General features: G+C 39.9%; 2 long non-coding RNA genes across 9 annotated transcripts in view; one reads left to right on the top strand and one right to left on the bottom strand.

The window, feature by feature from the left end:
* The window catches only part of LOC108390160 (uncharacterized), a 73,825-nt gene that overhangs the window by 37,885 nt on the left and 14,421 nt on the right, over window positions 1–21,519 (top strand). The window contains exon 7 of one of the 6 annotated variants that reach the window (XR_012120729.1): window positions 3,928–4,169. The exons of the other annotated variants lie outside the window; for them this stretch is intronic. This is a non-coding gene — a long non-coding RNA (uncharacterized lncRNA). Of the gene's footprint in view, window positions 1–3,927; window positions 4,170–21,519 lie in introns of those variants that run through there. 6 annotated transcript variants of the gene reach the window in all.
* On the bottom strand, window positions 10,702–20,631 carry LOC118968301 (uncharacterized). Of its 3 annotated transcripts, none has more exons than XR_012120720.1 (4): window positions 19,719–20,631; window positions 19,000–19,096; window positions 12,012–12,103; window positions 10,702–11,602 (listed from the first exon to the last, which is right to left on the bottom strand). It is a non-coding gene; the product is annotated as an uncharacterized lncRNA (long non-coding RNA). The 3 variants fall into 3 exon arrangements; XR_005055910.2 differs by having other exon boundaries at window positions 19,404–20,631; XR_012120716.1 differs by lacking the exon at window positions 19,719–20,631 and having other exon boundaries at window positions 18,935–19,017.

The following is a 21,519-nucleotide window of genomic DNA, read 5'->3' on the forward strand; positions in this document are numbered from 1 at the left end:
ATTTCTCCCTTATTATTATTATTTTTAATAAAATGCTGAAGTGGTAGGTAGATGCAAGATAAAGGTAGAAAACATAGTTTAGTGCTGTAAGAAGGCAAATGTAGATGATCAGGTGTGTGCCTATAGGCTAAGTATTAATCCAAGCTAGACAAGGGCAACAAAACATCCACAGATGCAAAAGATTTCTCTCAAAACAGGGGGGGTGAGGTTCTAAGTCACCTCTGTTGATCCCAAATTTCTCACCTGATGGCCCCCCTGCGACTGTGCCTGTCTTAGGTTGTTCCTCCCTTGAGGAATCTTACCCGTCTCTGGCTAGCATTTCTTATTTTAAATAGCATTTTCTTCTTATCCCAGGAATGCTTTTGCTTTGAAGGATCTGTGAGGGAAGGTAAGATGTTGTTCTAGGCAATGTCAAAATACTTAAAAATACCCCAAAAAACTATCATCTTCTAGCAAAATCAATTCTAGATGATAAATACTGTAAAGGGAAAAGTGTGATAGTTTAGCTTAAAAAACAAAACAAAAACCCACCACAGCAGCACCATAGCCAAAGTAAAAAGTGGATGACAAACTGGTTAAAAAAAATTTTCAGCATGTCTCTAATGTGCACAAAGCTCTTAAAAAGTCAGTAAGAAAAAGCAAAAATACAAAAAGAAAATGGGCCAAAGTCATACAAGAATAAATACAAATGACCAGTGAAGCACATAGAAAAAGGCTTTTACTTGTAATCCACAAGACACAAACAGAAATGAGATATAATTTTTCAACTGTTAGGTTGAGAAATATTAAAAAGATGAAAATATTGCGGGTGAAGGCTTGAAATGGGAATTCATACTCTGTTACTGGGAATAGAAGTTAATACACTGTCTGCAGTTTAGTTTGGCAGTATGTATCAGATTTAAAGTGCACAAGCTTTTAAACCAGCAATTTGACTTTTCGGTATTTATCCCAAGGGCAAGTGCACAGAGATATTTGTATGAGGATATTTGTTACTGCAGAGTCTATAAAGCAGTCAGAGTGGACATTGGTAGGGATTGGTGAAATAAATTGTGGTATAGCCATACAATGATAAATGAAGTAGTAGATCTATTAATTGTAGATTCAGAAATATGGCTACAATATAGACATGAAAAAATATATAGCATATGAGCCTGTTTGAACAGAAATATAGCCATAACTAGTGTATATGTTTTAAAAATGACATACTTTAACAGAAATTATCTTTTCTGATTCAGAAAAAAAAAGCCACTTAAAAAAGCAGGAAATAGATTCTGATATGAAGGTAGTGCATAGGATGAAACTAGACACAAATATTTTACCTTGGGGAACTAGGTGATGGATAGTGGTGATAAAAGCAGTGATCAGGGAAGGTTTTATGGTTTGAATGCATGAAATGAATGAAGCAAAAAATAAGGTTACAGAAACCAGTTAGGAAGCTACAGTAGCAATCCAGCTTTGAGATAATAAGGTATCTGGAGCAGGCAGTGCATTTTAAGGGAAAAGACCAATCTGAGGGACATTTAATGAAAGAAACCACCTCTCCGACAGTCGACAGTCTGTTAGGCAGGAGGAGGATAAAGAAGCAAGGGTAACAAGTTACTGATAATGCCAAGGTGTCTGTCTCTCCTGAGAAGCTGGAAGACTATTCATCATGACAAAAATGAGGGTGACTGGAAAGGAGAACAACTCTTCTAGACGTGGGAGGTGAATTTGTTTATTGGAGTTGAATTTGAAGTGCCAGAGGTACATCAAAAAGGAAAAGTTCTATAGGTTGAGGATTCCTATTTAGAGAAAAAGGTACTTGTAAAATAGAGGCAAAGGTGGGAGTGGGGACTCTCTAGATTTGACACCCTTGAGATGCCTGGGGGAGGGCTAGTCATATCTTGGTTCTCCCTTTCCTACTGCAGTCTTGACAGACACTGGACAGAAGTGTGCGGCAGTGGTCTCCATGGGAACCTGAGTGTAAGCTTGAGGAGAGGGAGGAGTGGACAGAAATGATGATTACATAAAACAGTAGCCACAGCATTCTTTAAAAATCACTCTGCCATTTACAAGGGCCATTATATACAGCAGCTTAGCTAATACAATCGTGTATGCTATGCATTATTTTTCTCCTTCTACATGGACACTGAAGCATAATGAGAGAGTAGAATTAGGACTCAAATTCAGGTATTCGGCTTCAAATCCCATTTCTCATTTCTTCACTCACCATCTCTTAGACATGAATTTTCCAAGGAGGGAAAGATGAGCAAAAGCTGCAGCCTGGAGCTAAGGGCACCAATAGTTAAGAGGTGAGAGGATAGGGCCAGGGAAGACACTATGTCACTCACAGTTACTGCCCTGTCCCCTGGCCCTTGTAGGCCCTGATACTCCTCTAAATAAGACAATGTTGAATTTTGTGTTGAATTCAAAGGGGGAAAAAATGTCCTGATGTCTTGATAAATAGCTTGAGGTGTTAAAGCATAAGATTGGCCAGTTTGGTTAGAGCATAGTTAGTATGGTGGCTTAGTGGTTTATTGAATTCTGTCTTCATCCCTGTGAAAGCAATACGTAAAAGCCTGTTGACTTGGACCCAAGAGGGAAGGGCTTACCTTTGAATCAATTACATTAAAAATATTTTTCTGAAGTCATTAGATTTGTTTACTTTTAGAACCACATGTATACGGGAGCTGGTAGAGATCTAAGAGGACCTGCTTTAATGAGTAGAAATCAAGTCTCTTAAGTCACTTGTTTTCCAACTGACAATCATATTTATGGGATTAAACTATTTAGCTAACCCATTCTGATAACATAAGCACAAAAAGCAGTTACTTAACTGCTGGAAGTTCTGAATCGCAGGATCCACTTTAAGGAGATTCTTGGGCAATTGCTAGACTGGTGTCCAGTAAGAATCCTGCAAGGCATCTGTGCAGCCCAGTGCTTGTAGCATAGTGGGCCTCAAGGAACTGGTTGAATGAGTGAGTGAGCGAGTGAAGGACTGAAGATATTATTCTCTCTGAGGCATGTTGAGCTGTGTGGAACAGTCTTCCTACAGCCTCACCGTCCAGCTTGGCTGGATGGTTTGGGGACAAGTCTTACAACTCAGATCGAGGAGTAGGGAGGGAGGAAATGGAGGCACTGGGAGGTTTCTGCTTTGTGATTTGGTGACTCCACAGAGAAAGGATGTTTTCAAAACTGGTAAGCTTCTATCAGTTGAATTTCAGTCACATGACCTCCTAAAAAGATCAGCTGCTGAGATGGTCTTTGGAGCAAATGACGAGGCCCATGGAGGGTAGGAGGTTTCCTATTGGCAAACTGGATCTGACCCAAAAAGGGCAGCTACTTTATAAGACTTCTGTAGGAGGCTCTCTACCCCCTGCCTCCTCCTGCTTGTATTCTAAATCGGAAGCCACTTGGGCTCATTGCTAGCTTTTGCTTAACCAGCCTGGCCCTGCCCTCTGGCCATGTGCCATTGGTGATTTTTAGACTGTTGGAAATTACACCCACTGTGAGGGTAAAACAAACTGGAGGGTTCTGGTTCTGGTTTCACAGGAACTGGGCCCTGTCACCTGGCCTTGCCCTGTTTCCTGTCATGCATTCCTGGTTACCTTTTTACCCTTAGTCCGGTCCTCCAAGCCCATAATTCTGCTTGGGTAAAGATTAAGGACTGGCTTCTCCAGAGTGATTGTGCAGGCAGGGAGGGATGTCAGTGTTTTGGAAGAAGCTCCTGCACCAGTTTCCCTGTCTTTAGAAGAATTATCAGTCTCATATAGATGACCTAAGAGTTGTTATTTTGGGGGTGGTTAGGCGACATGGAGGTTCTTCCTACCACAAAAGGACTTACTACCAGGTTTCTTTAAGCATTGAACCTGCTTTTCACAATAGAACTTGACTCAGACTGTCAGTAATGTTCAGTTATTCACAACAGAACTCTTGTGTTTTTTCTAGGCAAACTTCTTTGTTTCAGAAATGAGCAAACTTTGGGAGATCCAGCAAGGGCAAAGCTGTGCCTGTGTTGAGGAGCTGACGTTAAGATTGTGTGAAAGGGATTGGAGCAGAGGGGAGCAGACACTGTGTGGGATAAGGTCTGTCCTTCGTGGAGGAGCATTTCTTGAGGTATTTTCAGGTGAGGGAGGAGAAAATTGCATTCCTTCCTCTGGAATGACCTGCTTACACCCCTCAAATTGGGTAATTCCTGCCTCACTGACTTCTAATTTAGTCCTTTCAGACTGAACCTGAAATGACATGATAATACCTCAGTATTTAGGCTTTGCTTTTAATAAACAAACATTTAAATAAATGAACACCTAAATACAGGATGAAAGTGATCAAATGCAACTTTATTAAATTCAGTGTGTAAAAAAAGCCTAATATTAAGTTAGCAAAATATCAGTGAAGGTTCTTCAGGGGTCTGATTTAATTAGTCAATTAGATTGATTTGTAATTAGAATTATCTGTTCTGTAGTAGGTACTTGTAAAGTATGTTCATTTATCAAATATTTATTAATTACAGAGAGTTCTATGATAACTTGAAATAAATTGATAGGGTTTGACAGATATTGACTGATGCTGTGGGAACTGAGAGGAGAAATCATTTCTAGATTTTGGATCTAGAGAAGTAGGGAAGTTTTATGAGAACAGGTTTCTTTGTTTTAAGGAACACTTTAAAAACAATTTTGCTTATACTCTAGTGAAAGGTAGTGTTGATACAAAGTAAAATCTATTCTCATTCATATTATTAAGAATTACTCTCATTCATATTATTAAAACTCTGAATGAATAGCAACACAATGTATTTCCTTTCACTGTGCTTCTTTGCTAATTGCTAAAGCAATTTTTCCCAAGAGCAGACCTTGGGTAAATAAGAGCAGTCCCCTCTCTTTTAGTAAATAGTACCTCTGCAGCCAGCAAATGGACCCAGTCAGGGAGGCCACTCTTTCAAGCTTGTCTGTGAAGTAAGGAGAGTTAATAAAGTGGGGACACAGAATTTTGGGAGGCTGATTTATTTTTTGAGACACAAGCATGTCCATGTGTTGTGGGGAAAGAGCTAGTAGAGAGGGAGAAGTTGAAATTAGAAAGGAGAAATAAAAATTGTTAGCAAGGCCCCTGGGGAGAAGACTACTGTATCCTGAGCATGGTGGAGAAATTGAACTTGAACTGAACAAAGGCTCCCACTGATTTTAACTCTTATCACCACCATTTATTGCTTTCCTACCTTTTTCTAGCAATCTGTTGAGCACATTTAAGTTTTATCTGATAGGGGACAAGGGATGTGATGAGGCAGAGGGATTTGGTAAGATCTGGGGGAGACCTAAAGTTGGAATTTCTTTCTGTTGGGCTTTATTTTCTGCTGAGAGCAGGTAGGATAGTGAGGACAGTAGCATGGTTTTTAAAAGCTGTTGTTCCAGTGGCAGTGACCTGAGGACATCTAGTAGGATAGCTGAACAGTGCTGAAGACCTAGCAAATTTTGGAGATGATGACTTTCTAGAGGAAGCAGCCCTCATGACTTAATGGTTGCTTTAGCTGTGCTCAGCAACTTGGGGGTTAAAGTGGGAGACATTTGCATTCAAATAAGAGCTGTGTTTTGTAGGGCAACTGGAAGACTTGGAGTAAATTGGAACCTAGAATAGTGGTTGTCTAGTTGGCTAGAGGAAGAAGTGAATCCCAGAGAAGACCTATAGGCAGTAAAATGATGGGAAGTGAGTGTCAAGGGGTGAAAATCTCAGCTTAAGAACAGAAACTGTAGAAGGAAAGACAAGGAAAGATAGAGATACAGGATGATACAGGAGGTCATGGGCAAAAGGTCTGACTTGGAGTGGAAAGGCAGATGCCAAAGTCCTATGGCTTTGAAACAGCATTGAGGCAGACCATCTTTCTTTTCTTGGTACCACTGGATATTGAAGAATGGTTTTATGGTAGAACCTGCATTTCTCAGAAACCAAGTTCCTCAAGGAGTGTTAGGTTTTAGTGAGGGGGGAGGCCAGAACCATCTTTTAGACCTGTTTTCTTCACTGCTTGCCTAAATACAATAGTTTTATATGTTGGGGGAGGGGCAGCGTTCTTGGCTGAGTGGGACAATGTCCACAAAGTACTGGGACTTTAGGCAGAGTTTGCAGAAACAGGGACTTGCAGGTAAAAATCCCATTTGGCTATTAGGGCTTTTTGAACTGTTCAGGATCAGATTGGGCCAGTGCTAATCTTCTGTGAGAGACTGAAGGAAAACTGTAAAGGTTTCTTGCTTAAAACTCTAGAAGTCAGTGAACTCTGAGCCTTTCTATTATTGTGAGGTCTGGAATTTTTTCCTCCATGGTGACAGCAAATAATGCCCTAAAGCACACATAGTTCAAGAGAGTCTGGAAATACTCAATTATTGTTTATAAAAATGTTTTTGGATTTTTAATGGTTCAGGATTCCTTTGACATGCTTAGTATGTGACTCCAAACATTTAAGAAAGCAGCTCAAAATAGCTGAAAACAAATGTGATCTTTACAGTTCTTTTTGCTTCTTGATTCATTTACTCTAACTATAAAGCCAGATGTGAACAGCTCAGAAAATGATTGCCTAATCAGCTTTTTCACCACAGGAACCTAAGCAAGGTTGTGTGGCTCCAGCAGAAGAGGCTCTGTGGCTCAGAGCTCAGGGTGTGCTGATTCCATGGCAGTACTTTCTAAATCATTTGTATTGGGTTTTGCCACATTAAAAAGGGAAACTTCTGTTTAGCAAAAGTCATTATAAAACAAAGTTACAATACAACTAACAGGCTGGGAGAAAATGTTTGCAATTTATGTAGTGGACAGTGGATTAATATCTATCCTATAAACCAGTAAGGAAAAGATAACATAATAGAAAATGGACAAAGAATATAGATAGGCAAGTCACAACAGGGCAAACTGGAATTTCACCTAAATAAATGCTTATCCTAGAGCACAGAGTTTTCTGGACAAGAATGTTCATTGTATTAGCAAATATCCATGAGTAGGGGACTGTTAAATACTGTGTGGCTGTGAAAACATTGAAGTACATGTCGATATCAGTGAAAAAAGCAAGTGGAGAGCAACATGAATAGGATGATTCCATTATTTTTAGAAACATTCCTATTTGTTTAATTTTGAATGTGTTCATCATGTTTCAGATTTTATTAGAGTTCTTATAGGTTCAAAAATATATAAGGCTGTGTTCTTCTAATGACATTAATGAATGAAACATCATCTTTTATCTTACCCATATGTAAGGTAAAAGATATTTTCACCATCCTCACCTTCTTCCTCTCTATTTGTTTACTTTGGAATTATAAATCTTAGCCTCTGAGAAGAATTTAGGGGCCTCCCTTCCAGGGAACTTCCTGAGGGAGGCTACAGGGCTGTGGTTCCTGCAGCAGCAGTTTTGGTGTGATGAACAATGGAATTCAAAGCAGAATTCTTCTTTCCTAAGATTTGCTCCTTTTTAGTATTCACAGCCTTGCAGAGTTTCTCTGCCTCCCGCCTCTGATACAGTGGGAGGGGCTGGGGGCTCTTTTGCTTGGGACACCCTTTTTGCTCCTTTCCCTTAGAAAGGGGAGGGAATTACCTGAGTGGCCCAGGAAGATAAGACTTAGAGCTGGCCTAGGTCTTGGGAGGAAACCAGATCTTTGCATTTGTGCTTGCCGTGTTGGAGAGCCACACAGCTGATTTTAATTATGGTCTCAGGCTTCCACCCACCTGGGTGAAAGGAGTCTTTGAAGCTGACACTTAAGTTTTGCCCATTTCACTGGGGTTTGAGGCTACAGAACTCCAGCCTGGAAACAACAGGAATTCCATCACAGGGTGGCACAAGGACATGAATCCCTTTGTGTTTCAAAGACAGGCAAAGCCTTTGGGACAGGAGCACTCCTCTCTTTAAGCACATTCTCAGTGTCTGTAGACCCCAGTGTGGGTATATGGCAGTTGTTTTGGACTTGTAATATGCTTTTCTCTGAGCTGGAGAGTTTGCACAGAGTGGTGTAATAAAAACTTACTTAAAACCAAAATTGATGGCACCCAGCTCCATTTTAAAAAGGGGTGGCATTGGAGAATACAATTAATTATTCTATAACATCTGTCAGCATTGATAGACAGTGACCACAATGGAGAGGGTGAGGGCTTGATAATGTGGGTGAATGTTGAACCACTGTTTTGTGTCTGTGAAACCATCAGAAGATTGTATATCATGATACTTTAATAAGAAAATAAATAACTAAAAATAAAGAGTGGTGGCACAAAGGACCAGATAGCTTCACAGGTGAATACTACTGAACATTTAAAAGAAGAGTTGATACCTCTCCTTCTTAAACTATTTCAAAACATTGAAGAGGAAGGTAAGCTTCACATTCATTCTAAAAGGTCAGCATCACCCTGGTGCCAAAACCAAACAAGGAAACTACAAAAAAGAAAATTACAGAGCAGTATCCCTGATGAACATACATACAAAAATCCTCAACAAAATATTAGCAAACCAGATTTAAAATACATTAAAAAGACCATTCACCATGATCAAGTAGGACTTACCCAAGGGATGCAAGGATAATTCAACATCCTCAAATCAACAAATGTGATGCAACCCCATTGAAGGATTAAAAACCATATGATCATCTCAATAGATGCTGAAAAGAGCATTTGATAAAATTCAATATCCCTTCATGATAAAAACTCAACAAATTGGGTATAGAGGACACATATCTCAACATAATAAAGGCCATCTATGACAGATCTGCAGCTAACATCATAATGATGAGAAGCTGAACATTTTTCCTTTAAGATCGGGAACAAGACAAGGATGCCCACTCTCACCACTTTTATTCAACATAGCCTTAGAAGTCCTGGCTACAGTAATCAGACAAGAAAAAAGAAAGAAAAGGCCTCCAGATTGGTAAGGAATAAGTAAAACTGTCACTGTTTTCAGATGACATGATAATAAATATAGAAAACCCTAAAGATTCCACCAAAAAATGGTTAGAATTAATAAATTAATTCAGGAAAGTGGCAGGAAACAAAATTGATGTACAAAAATGTTGCATTTCTATATACCAATAATGAACTAGCAGAAAGAGAAATTAAAACAATCCCACTTATAATTGCATCAAAAAGAATAAAATACCTAGGAATAAGTCTAACCAAGAATGTGAAAGACTTGTTCTCTGAAAACTGTTAAGACATTGATGAAAGAAATTGAAGAAGACAAATAAATGGAAAGATATTCCATGCTCATGGATAGGAAGAATTAATATTGTGAAAATGTCCATACTGGCCAAAGCAATCTACAGATTCAGTGCAATCCCTATAAGAATGCCAATGGCATTTTCACAGAACTAGAGCAAATAATCCTAAAATTTGTATGGAACCACAAAAGACCCTGAATAGCCAAAGCAGTCTTGAGAAAGAAGAGCAAAGCTGGAGGTATCATACTCCCTGATTTCAAACTGTCCTACAGTAATCAGAACAGTATGGTACCACCACATAAACAGATATGTAGACCAATAGAGAGCCCAGAAATAAACCCATGTCTATGTGGTCAATTAATATATGACAAAGGAGGGAAGAATATACAGTGGGGAAAGGCATTCCCTTTAATAAATGATTCTGGGAAAACTAGATAGATGCATGCAGAATGAAACTTGATCATTGTCAAAAATATCGAGAAGATTGGATGCTTGACTACATAGGATCACAGATCATTAGCAAACAATACTTCATTATCTATCGAACCAAAGTGACAATAAGGGATTTCAAGGGCCAATACAGAAGTTACATAGTTGTAAGCAAAACTTAGCTCTTCAATATTAAGATGACTCAATTTTAAGTGATCAAAGACCTGATAATAAAATGAAGCACAGGAAATAAAATAGAAATTTTCTTTTCTAGGCAGATTACTGAAAAACTTTGTCCTTTTAGCAGGTGAAAAAAAATCGAGGTTACTTTTACGAAAGGACCCTTGATATTAAAGCTTATTTTTAAAACCCTTGTCATAACAATTCAGTTTGAGCCAGGTTTAGTTACACAAGGTAAAATTTCTCTCTCACCATCCATATATATCCATAGCTCATCCTCTATTTTCCTTTCCCATTCTGAAATAACCAACTTTACTTTAGAACAAATTTACTTTATTTTCCCTTAACAAAAATGCATCTCCATACCTGATACCTTTTCTTAGCCAAAATACAACCTACTTTACTTGCAGAATTGTTTCCTTTATTATTTCGAATAGCTTTTAATTACATGTATTAGAATTCTTAGCCCTTAAACTTTAATTTCTAGTGAAAATGAAATAATAAGCAATTGAGAACTGTTATGCCAGTATTCTTTTAGGTTGACAAATTTATGAATATATTTCATAATTTCTAGAAGCATATGTGCTTCTTAATAGTACAGTCTTTTGATGTGGCACAAGACATGTTTCCTAATAGACCCAAATTTATTTTTGGTTTCTATGCAATAGGAATTAGAAGTAGATAAGCATAAATTTAGTAATTAGTGTTTCACTATTTTATCTTATTTGGAAATGATCTAGATATTCATGATATTTCCATAATTTAACTTTGTAAAACTCTAAAGTTTAGAGTTAACAGATTTGTGAAACTATTTTTAAATACACATTCACATAAAGTGTAATTATTGCTAAACAGTTCACCTAAAAATTCTTATCTCTTGTCTGTTTAAATCATTTTAGATAGTGTTCCCAATGATTATGTTTAGACTACTCATGAAAACTTAATGTGACATTAGACAATGTCAGCCATCATCCAAAACTTTTATTGCTGACAAATTTTTTAAGATTTAACATGAACTTAATTTATGAGGAAAGTTGTATGTTTGCATTATATTTTCAATATTGATAACTCTAAAGCCATGCCTATTTTAATTAAACCCATGAATTTAAACTAGCTTTAATACTGAATATTTTTCCAGATCACATTAACCCAAGAAGCATTTGGGTTAGTATCTGTTGTATTTCTGAGAACTTTAGGAATACTTAGTTTGTAAGTGCTTATTGTAAGATAAATTCTAGCCGAAATAAGCAGGTGACAAGAGGCAACAAAGGGCCAGGCAGTTTATTCCCGGGCGATGTTCCCCAGTCTGGCTAGTTACACGCCAGGGAAGTCACATGCAGCAGGGCAGGCAGCGAGTTTTTAAAGAAGGTAGGGGGAGGCAGAGCTTAGATTTACAGCAGCGTGAGGATTGGCTAGCCTAAGGCACATTTTTCAGGTTGGGAGGGGGCAGCAGCCGGGGACTTAAGCACGTCATCAGTGTCCGACTTGCTCACCCCTCCCTCCGGTGCCTCCAACCTTACATTCCAGTCTTTTGGTTATAATGGGCGACTACTCGATTTGGCTACTTCCGGCATTGCAGGGGGGCTTCTCAGCATGTAGTTACATTGCTCTGACTGCAAACATCTTGCCCTGCCCTTTCTAGAGGCTCTCATCCCACCCTGTCCAAGCCCACAGTTCCCATCTCATTTTCTCCTCTACAGATAGAAACTCTAGCTGCTGCTAGATAAAAAGGGTGACGACCGCTCTGGCTGCTTCATGCTGAGAGGGGGCGCAGTAAAGGGTGCAGCTAGGTTTTCATCACTGGTCAGTTGAGAGGGCCTCGGAAAGTTGGCGCTTCTATTCTGGAAGGACAAACTTGATGAGATTAAGAATGCATGGCTGAATATGAGAACTAGAAATATGAAGAGTCTAATTGAGAATCATAGCCAGGTATGGGGAAACTAGAATTCTGGATTGAGTTTACATCTCAATGACTAGTATTAGGATTTAGTATAGATAAGACTGCATTATTGAAACAATACTTTTCTCTAAAATCACCTTTATTTTTATTAGAAGTAGCTAGATTAAGAAAATAATTAACAGTTGGCTTGATTATTTACATAAGTGCAGCAAGAAGAGTAATTGATTACATGGGATTTTTAAAATGTGCTTTGCTGGAACTTTTTGTAAGGAATTTCAGATTGAACTTTTAAAGGCTTCTCGAGGCCAGACAGCTAAGCCAGACTTGCCATTAGGTTGTGCCTTCAGTACCTGTACATTTGGGTGAATTCCTCTCTTCTTGATGTTCTTGCACTTGCCAGGAAGTGACCTTCTTTATTCACCTGGTAAGGCTTCTGGGAACTCTGTAAGCAAGGTACCAGGCCATTTCTTCTAAGGGGCTTTGTTGGCTTTATAAAGTCAATCTTAGTTCTTTAAAGCTGTCTGTTCATATCTGAGTTTACACACGTGTCTCTCAGGTATGACGTTCTAGTCAGCCTTGGTAATATAATCAGTGTTTTTAATTGGTCTTTTTACAAAGAAAGTAGATTCTTATTGAACTTGTGCAAATAAACATACTACCATGAAATATAAAAATAGTCACTGAGAGGTTTTTAATTCTGGAGGGATCAGGTAGAAAGATAAAGTTTCAATTCTGCTTATAAAGGCAGTCATTTACTAAACTGTTGTCAGCTTAAGAGAAAAAGCTTAAAACACTTTATCAACAACATTTGAAACAAAAATCCACAAAATCATCTTCCTTAGTTTACTTAGTCCTATGTACCTAATACCTGTTCTGTTGAAATCTAGTTTTTTTTTACTAGTTTAGGAGTAATAAAACAGTGAGTATAGATGACAAAAGACTTACAAATGACAATGGCTAAATATCTGATGAGAGCTTACTGTAAGACAGTTGTCATAAGGAAATTTGCATATTTCTGTAACACATTCAATAAAATTCAGAAAACATTCAGTAACAAAGTTTAGTATCATTCCTTTTGATAGTGTTTTCTAGGTAAATATATATCAGATAAATAAGCCAAATTAGTCAACTATTTTCTCCAATGAGAAAAAAATTCCTCTGATATGTTCCAGGGGCTCTCTGGAAAACATCAGAGTTAACTAGAGGTAAAAGCACATTTTTGCATTTTTTTTTTTGCACTTGCTTAAATAGGATTATAGGTTGCCATGAAGCAATAATTATCTATTTAACCAGAATGACAACAAAATACCTCAAAGGCAAATAAAGAAGGTTACATAGTTGTTAGCATAGTTTAGCTTTTAGTCCTTTTAATATTAAGATCTCATTTTCTTAAATACTCGGACAACTCATTGAGACTTTAAGCATGAGAAACTGTTTTGATAAAATAGAGAACTCTGCAACCTTTCAACAGAAAGAGCAGATTAACAGTTAAGAAAACCTAGTTTTTTAACTGAAAATAAAATTCTAATTTTGCTGTGTACTTGATACCGAGACTCATTTGCTTTAATTTTATATAGCATGACTATATTAAATATTTCTACAAGCTTTCTACAACTTTCTTTTTACATTCAGTGTTCTCTCTATTTAAATAAATAGCTGTACTTTAGAACAATTACCTTCTTTTACTTTCAACAAAACGAATTTCCGTTCTTAATACTTTTTCTTATTAAAACACACATTTTTTTAGCAAGTAGAGGTGTTTTCTTCTTTAAGTAGCTTTAATTAGACCTTAAAATTATTAGGAACTTTAATTTTCAGTGAACACTGAGAAGTAGGCTATTGTAAACTGTTAAACTAACATTCTTTAGATTAACAAATTTATGAACACATTTTCTAATCTCTGTAACTATGAGCTTTACAGCATAATCTCTAAGCTCAAAGTGTATCTTCTTAATTTAGCAAAACTTTAAAGTTTTAGGTTACCACAAAGATTCTCAGGCTGTAGGTAGGTATACACACTGTAACACACAATTATTATTAAGAAATTCACTTGCTATGTTTAATTTACTCATTCTTAACAACTATGCTAGACTACTTACAGAACCTTTACTGAATATTAGATAAAGTCAAGCCTCTAAGCATTTTATTCTTGAAAGGTTTAGCAGATAACATCAACTTAAATGACTTTAGGTAAACTCAGGCAGCTGATAACCGTAAGGACATGTCCATTTCAGTTCAACTTAAATTAGCATTAATGCTTAATATTTTTTATTAGATTTTCTGGAAGTTTTAGAATGCCCAATTTTCACAAGTGTTGTTTTTAAGTCAATTTTTATTAATACCATCCAGAGTTAGGAAAATATTTTTCATTTACACACTTAGACACACAAACATACAGATGAGACATAATGACTACAGTTAGCAACACTTTTCATAAAAGAACATATACACAGATAAACTGACACAGAGATTTGAGTTACTAATGTCCAATTGCCTTTCCTTTTTTTAGCTTCTTGTCCGTGGCTTCCGGAACCGGAGGGCGGGAGGAGCGTGTTCCTGTGGGGGAAGAGGGTGGTGAAGGTGGAAGGAGAGTGGGAGGGGATGGTGCAGCCTCTTGAGGAGAGGAGCAGGAAGGCGGCATGGCTGGGAACAAAGGACCTGAAGATGGCAGCGATGTGGGGGAGGACAAAGAACTTAAAGATGGTGGTGGAGAGGGGTGGGGGTAGTGAGCTGAGAGAGGTGGGAGACTAAGGTCCTCTGGCAGATCTGAAAAGGAAGAAGGACTGGGTAGAGTAAAAGCCTGACAATCTTTAACTGGAGATGGAGCCAGGAGAACCTGAGTCATTGAACACTTAACATAAAGGTTTGGGTGAGAGTGCAAAGTCCAAAAAGCCTGCACATATGGGATTTCACCCGACTCTCCGCTCCGGTGGCAATAATTAGTCATTGGTGAGGAGGCTAAAATTGAAAGTTCCCTCAGAGGGCCAGCAAGATTGATTGTCCAAGGGATACTGAGGCAGCCTCAGAGCAAAGAAAGACTAGCTTCCGTTTGTAAACTTCCTGGGAAAAATATAGAGTAGCCAAATTAGAAATAAGACACTGCAGCGGGGTCTGAGCCTCTGCTTTCGAGGGCTGGTTCCCCATGTCTGCGCCACTCCCCACCTAATCCGGCTGAGAGGAGCGCCCAGTGTCCCAAGTGCGCCAAGTCAGGGGAGACGTCCTCGGAGCCTGAGTGAGGGACGTTTCCCCCACCACAGGGCCAGGGGCAGGCCGGATGCCCTAACCTGGACATAGCTACGATTTCGAACGGACCAGGTGAAAACGGGTTAGGAAGGGAAACAGACCAGGGGAAACTGAGGGACTCGCCGGAAAATAGTCCACACAGCGGAGAGCATACTGAGGTCCCAGGTTGGGGAAGGAAGGGGCGGAGCCACCGGTGGCTGGTCGGGGCCCTGCGCTCACGCTCCTTCCCGGGTTTTTTCGGCACCAAATGTAAGATAAATTCTAATCAAAATAAGCAGGCGACAAGAGGCAACAAAGGGCCAGGCAGTTTATTTGAGTGCAATCCCGGGTGATGTTTCCCAGCCTGGCTGGGAAGTCACACTCAGCAGGGCAGGCAGCGGAGTTTTTTAAGAAGGTAGGGGAAGGGAGAGTTTAGACTTACAGTGGCACGAGGATTGGCTAGCCTAAGGCACATTTTTCAGGTTGGGAGGGGGCAGCAGCCGGGGACTTTGGCACGTCATCAGTGTCTGCCGTGCTCACCCCTCCTTCTGGTGCCTCCAACCTTACAGTAAGGATAGGTGAGCTTTGAATACTTCTAGAGCCACATTTCTTGTTTTGTAGAGATTTTTCAAGACAAAGAGTTGTTTCCAATTCCTCAAAGAATTGGGTTATAGCTTGAATGTCGAGACTGACTAGCCCACCCAACTATAAACTTGCTTCTTTGTATCAGCGAGATTTCCAACTAAGATGGAAATCAAAAGATTTCTGCATTCAAGTGTTAGGCAGGAAAATAGATATGAGCGGGGTGGGAAGAGAAGAGGGTCAGTAAAGCCCCCTAGAAAGGACTCAGTTAACCAGTTAAAACTAGAAATCCAGAAAAGACTGAGTTAATGAGTTAATCAGTTAAGCTCAAAAAGTCAAGAGCAACTTGGCCTTGAATGTTTGAATATTCCCCAAATAGAAGAATCTGAGCACAGCCCATGTCTTCATTGTGTCAATTAGATCATTGTAAGATTTACTCTAGTCTGCTAAAAAGCCCACCTATAAATAGCATAATAAAGACAGGGAGATCCCACCTTAAAGCCAAAATTGCATTTAGAAAAAACCCAAGAAGTTAAGAAGGATTCTTAACATACTCTTTAGCAAACAACAAATAACTCTGCCCACCTTGAAGGAAGGGCAGACAGTCTTGATTGATATGCTCCCAAACCAGGAAGCTGCTAGCCTGGGAGGGGACCAGAGCAGTAAAGTTCTTGTGTTAAGCTAATTTTACAGAATTACCTAGAGGACTGATGAGAAACTTAATGTCTCATCAAAGGTACTTGAGACCACTTAACAAGTCCACACCCATAGCCCACATTCCTGAAAAATCCTGAAAAGGGGGAACCCCCAACCTTTCAGTGTGCCCCTCTCTCTGAGGTCACCTGCAGTTTCTAATAAAACTTTTACTCTGCTTCACTACTGTGTCTCTGCCCTTCAATTCTTTGTTGCGGCAGGGACAAGAACTGAGGAAAACACACAACGCCTCTCCCCCAATGCTAGAACTTCCTGGTTTAATGTAATATGCCTTTAAAAAGCCTGTCTAAAGCCTAACAAAGTCCTTCTTTCTAAGTGCACGATCAGCCTTGCCAGTTTATCTTAGGGGGAAAACCTCTAGTATTGTTTCTATTAGCTCCTGAACATTGGCCTTCAGGTAACCCATTTCCTGATTATTTGTAGGAGAACCTGGGAGATACTCTGGGGTGATTTAAACAAGGGGCCTGAATATCCAAATTATCTTCTGTAGGGTCAGGGACAGGATGTTGGGAATAGAGGGGTAGAGAAGAAGGAAGAGAAGGGGTATTTATGTTAGATGTGGGCTTTAATTTTTGTCCTACAATCTTATTGCTTATTTTTTCATCATATTAAGGGAGTCCCTATGGCTGTTATACTCCTTTTATCCACTTTTTAAAACTTGGCCTTTCCATAGGTACCGATGAGACAATTATTTAGGAGTAGAGCTCTCTAGAAAAAAAAAATTAAATATAGCCAATTGAAAGGAACCATTGTATGGCTATTGATGAGAACGATCTTATATTAATCTATAGCAATTCAAACCAATAAGCCTTTTTATGGCTTAACTGTGGACACAAGAGGTATCCCCAAAGAACGTGAAAGATGCAGGCCTCACAAGATCTAGAAACTTCACTCCCAAAGTTAGCCTAAGAAAGATCTAGCCAAAAGCGGGGTGTAACCCATGTTTATGTCCAGCCAAATTAGTGGAAACAGAGTCCCTAGTTTCCCACAAGACTAACAAGACAATGAAGGTTGAGACAGTAGAGGCTGTTTGTGAACCGGTCGGGATCCCTTAATGACAAAGTCCCTGGAGAGCTAGCAGAGTCAGACAAAGAGAATCTGCTTATCACATCTACAGCCTTTCTGTCTGCTATACAAACCAGTACAGGCATCGTCCAGCTGATGGAGACCAGAGAGAATATTCTTACTGGTCTTAAAGCCAAGCTCTTAAATCATAGAACAAGATGAGGAAAACCTGTTTTTTGTGTGTTTGTTTTTTACGCCATGTGCACATTAATAACTTTAGCTAAGCCCTGCATACTTTGGAACCCAATTAATACTTGAGAGGCCTGGGCTGCTCCATTGGGAGTTGTGTGGTGTTTCACAGCGTACCTCATTGTATTTACATTTTCTTGAGTTTGGTGGGCAATCTCATGTCCATCTAACCTGTTCTGTGACCCACTTACCTAATGTGAAAGTTGCAAGAATTAGATGGTGAGTGAGTTAGGTAGTCTGACAGCTTTTAAGTGCTCAACCCGGGTCCACCAGTTTGGGGCTTTTTGCTTCCCGGATCCCTATTAATAATAGCTTTCACCTCATTAACTCATAGCAAAGTTTATCTAAACAGATGCTAGTCTAGTGAGAACTGTGACCTTACCAGTCAGTGAGGCTGGCTCGAATGGTAGCTCATAGTGTTGGTGTGAGAGGTGGGGTCAGCTTAATGGGGATGGAAATCCATCTGAGGCATGGCACCAAATATGTGAGGGGTGCATTGTGTATTTTCCTTGGTTCTTGTCCCCACTGTGACAAAGAACTGAAGGGCAGAGACACAGCAGTGAAGCAAAGTAAATGTTAAAAGTGCAGGTGACCTCAGAGAGGAGCGCCCTGAAAGGTCGGGAAAAGTTTAAGTCACGCACTCAGAAAGTGCAGGCGACCTCAGAGAGAGGAGCGCACTGAAAGTTGAGGGGTCCCTCTTTTAAGGATCTTTCAGGAATGTGACAAAGGGCTACAGGTGTGGACTTGTTAAGTGGTCTCAGTCCTCCAGGTAATTCTGTAAAATTAGCTTAACACAAGAACTTTACTGTTCCCGTACCCTCCCAGGATAGCAGCTTCCTGGTCTGGGATCATATCAATCAGGAGTTCCTGCCCTTCCTCCAACGTGGGCTGAGTTGTCTGTTTGCTAAAAAGTATGTTAAGAATCTTACTTCTTAATTTCTTGGGTTTTTAAAAATGCAATTTTAGCTTTAAGATGGAATCTCCCTGTCTTTATTATGCTGTTTATAGGTGGGCCTTTTAGCAGACTAGAGTAAATCTTACAATAGCATGATCTGATTGACACAATGAAGACGTGGGCTGTGCTCAGATACTTTTCCTTTCTGGGGAATGTTCATACATTCAAGGCCAAGTTGCTCCTGACTTTTTGAGCTTTAACTGATTAACTGATTAACTGTTTTCTGGCTTTCTAGTTTTAACTGATTAACTGAGTCCTTTCTAATGGGCTTTACTGACCTTATTCTCTTTCTACCCCACTCATATCTATTTTCCTGCCTAACATTAGGACCTATGCCTGTGTTATACCCATCTACAGTTTTCCTCCTTGTGACAAACAACACAAAAGACAGACACAAAACAGTGGCCATCTCTAGGAGGAAAGGGATCAGTAGAAAACAAGAGTACTCATAACGAATTTTTACCAAAGTGTCTATACCCAGTGAACTAGTTCACCCAACTACTCTGTCCTGCTAATCTAAATTTAGAAGAAGAAAAGGACACTTACCACTGTCATTTCCATCAGACCCGACAGGCAGAGATTTTGGAGACTGACATGGTAAGAATTCTTACCTTCTGCCAGCATTTGTCAGAGGGCCAGGATCTCTCAGCTGCAGCAGTCCTGAAAGGAGCAATGTCCAGCCAATGAAGCTTCCTTCATTGTCGCCAACTGTTGGGGCCGAAAAAAATTTCCCTTCTTCAGTTCCGTATTATTTGGCTGGTCTAATAATTAAATTGACGTAAGACAGATTAATGGGAGAAAAACAAATTTCACACATACAGGAGCCTGATAAAAATATGAGACCCAACAGCAGCCAGGTAATTGAGATCTATATAACATCCTGAGCTAAGGAAAGGGTAGGGTCTACAAAGGGGAGATAGGCCATTCACAAGAAGGCAGAAGAAATGTTTGGGAAACAAAGGTTTCCCTTTTTAGCAGATAAGTTTCTTAGGTAAAAAGGTATCTCTGGTAATACCTCTCTTCCTGGTACAGGCCCCCTTTCCAGTGTAAATTTAGGCAGTTGAGAGGGATGTAAACAGCTTTTCCTGAATCTGCTTGGGTTTTGATTGCCTTCAACTCAAAATGATCCTTTTGCCAAAGGGACATATTTTGTGGTGACAATCTGTTCTCCTTCACCAAACCTCTAGTTCTTCTATTTTTATTGGATAATTTAATGGAAGAGTTAAATAGTGTGCTAATAGGCCTAATATATAATGTAATATGTGGAAAGCTTTGCACAGGAGTGGGTCAGGTCTCTGTGATTAACAAGCCATCTTCCTTGCTCCTGTACCTTTATAAAATCATTGGTTTAAATGGGATAGTCCATGCTCATTCAAGCTCTCTTGGGAATGTTGTTGGAGGCTGTGGGAAGGCCCAGGAAGTTGATAAGGGAATGTCCTGGCAGCTGGAGTCTTTACTCTCTAGCAAGAAAAAAAAGCGTAAAAGGTGGCCTGGGGAGGAGGGGTAGCCTAACGCTCACTCCTTAGCCCTCTGGGCGCAGCGGGAGCTCTAAGCACACCACCCCAGAACCTCCCTCAACACACAAAGCCTCCTTCTCCCTGCTGAGGCTAAGGTTCATCCCTTCCCCCAGCCTGCTTTCCAGGAGAGGGGCAGAGTGTTTCCCAGGATCCATGTGACTGCCACTGGCGAGTGACGATTACAGATGGTTTACCAGTCAGTAAAACTGCCAAAGGCTTTTGTGCCGTAATAATCCTTTTCCTGTTTAAAACTCTGGGGATTTTCTACTGTTGCCAATAGTTTTTCAAGTCAGCAATTACGGTGTGGATTATGTAATGGCTGAGTATTAAAAATAGAAAAGACCAGAGTTTGCATCTATTTTAACCAAATCAAAATAGAGCAGAGGGAGGGGACAGGAGGAGGAGGAGGAGAGACCAGAGGTGGAGGGAAAAAGTGATTACGTGACCAGAAGCAATGCGTTTGCATCATATGACTGGACAAACCAGCCCACGATTTACTCTGCCCTTCTCCTGCATTCTTGGCCCAGGGGACTGCCCTCTCTTTCTCAGCCTCCTCCAGGGAGGGGGGCCCTGCAGAGCATTCTGAGGACTAAAAACCCTTGTGGATACTCTTCACCTCCATCTGGGGATCTTTGCCTTTTTCTGACCAGCAAAATGACTAAGTGGGAGGGGATTGAATCTGATGTTGTCACAGTTGCCCCTCTCAAGTGCGGGACTACTGTGTCTTGATTTGCAAGGTCTTGGGGCTCATTTTGTTTTTCTTTTTGTAGTTGGTAGAGTGAAAGGGTGGCTTACTGAGAAGTCTTTACATCCCAAATTTATATCAGTCCCTTGCCAAAGCCACCTCCCAAAAATATTCAGTGTAATTAAAAACCATTTATTTACTGTGAAAAACGCAGCTTTAATAAAGATACTTCCTGTCCCTTCCTCACACCTGCATCTCTTCACACTGGATTATCACATCTAAACCCCTCATCCAGGGCTACCACTTGTTTATTTTGTGTGTATTCTCACTAATCCACCACCCCTCCCCCAAGTTAAGACATCTTTGTTTTTCTAGATACCTATTGAGTAATTTCAAGAATCCTCTAAAATTGAAATTTTAGGTGCTAGGTAGGTCTGGAGCAGGGGGAATATTTTTGGAAGGAGGACTTCCAGTGGCCTGACAGAGCACATAAAAATATACCAAGCTTCCTACTGTATTAACCCCAAGGCCCCTCCACTCCCATCCTGAATATCCAGAGGGAGATTTAATCACTTGTAGCCCTTGAACCTGTGTAGAGCCCATGCTCAAAGGACCCTACTTTGTAGGTCCCAAGTGGCAGGGAGTGGCGTACTTTGAAGAAGCAGTTTACTGTTTCCAAAGATTGACCCCAAATAGGTTTGGTGGAATTAGGTAGAGAGACCTGAGAGTTTAGATCACCAATACAATAAGTCTCAGGCAATATTAGGAAGTTGTCTCCTCATTGTTAATTTTGTCCCTTTCCATACTTACCCCGTCACACTGCATTCTCAGAGCCTTCATGTACACTGAGGTGGGAAGAATGCCAACATCTAGAATAATACTGGTCTCAGCTCCACCAAGCTTCACCTAGCACTGCTTAAACTAGTGGG

Source organism: Manis javanica, chromosome 1 (genome assembly GCF_040802235.1).
Source record: "Manis javanica isolate MJ-LG chromosome 1, MJ_LKY, whole genome shotgun sequence".
NCBI lineage: Eukaryota > Metazoa > Chordata > Mammalia > Pholidota > Manidae > Manis > Manis javanica.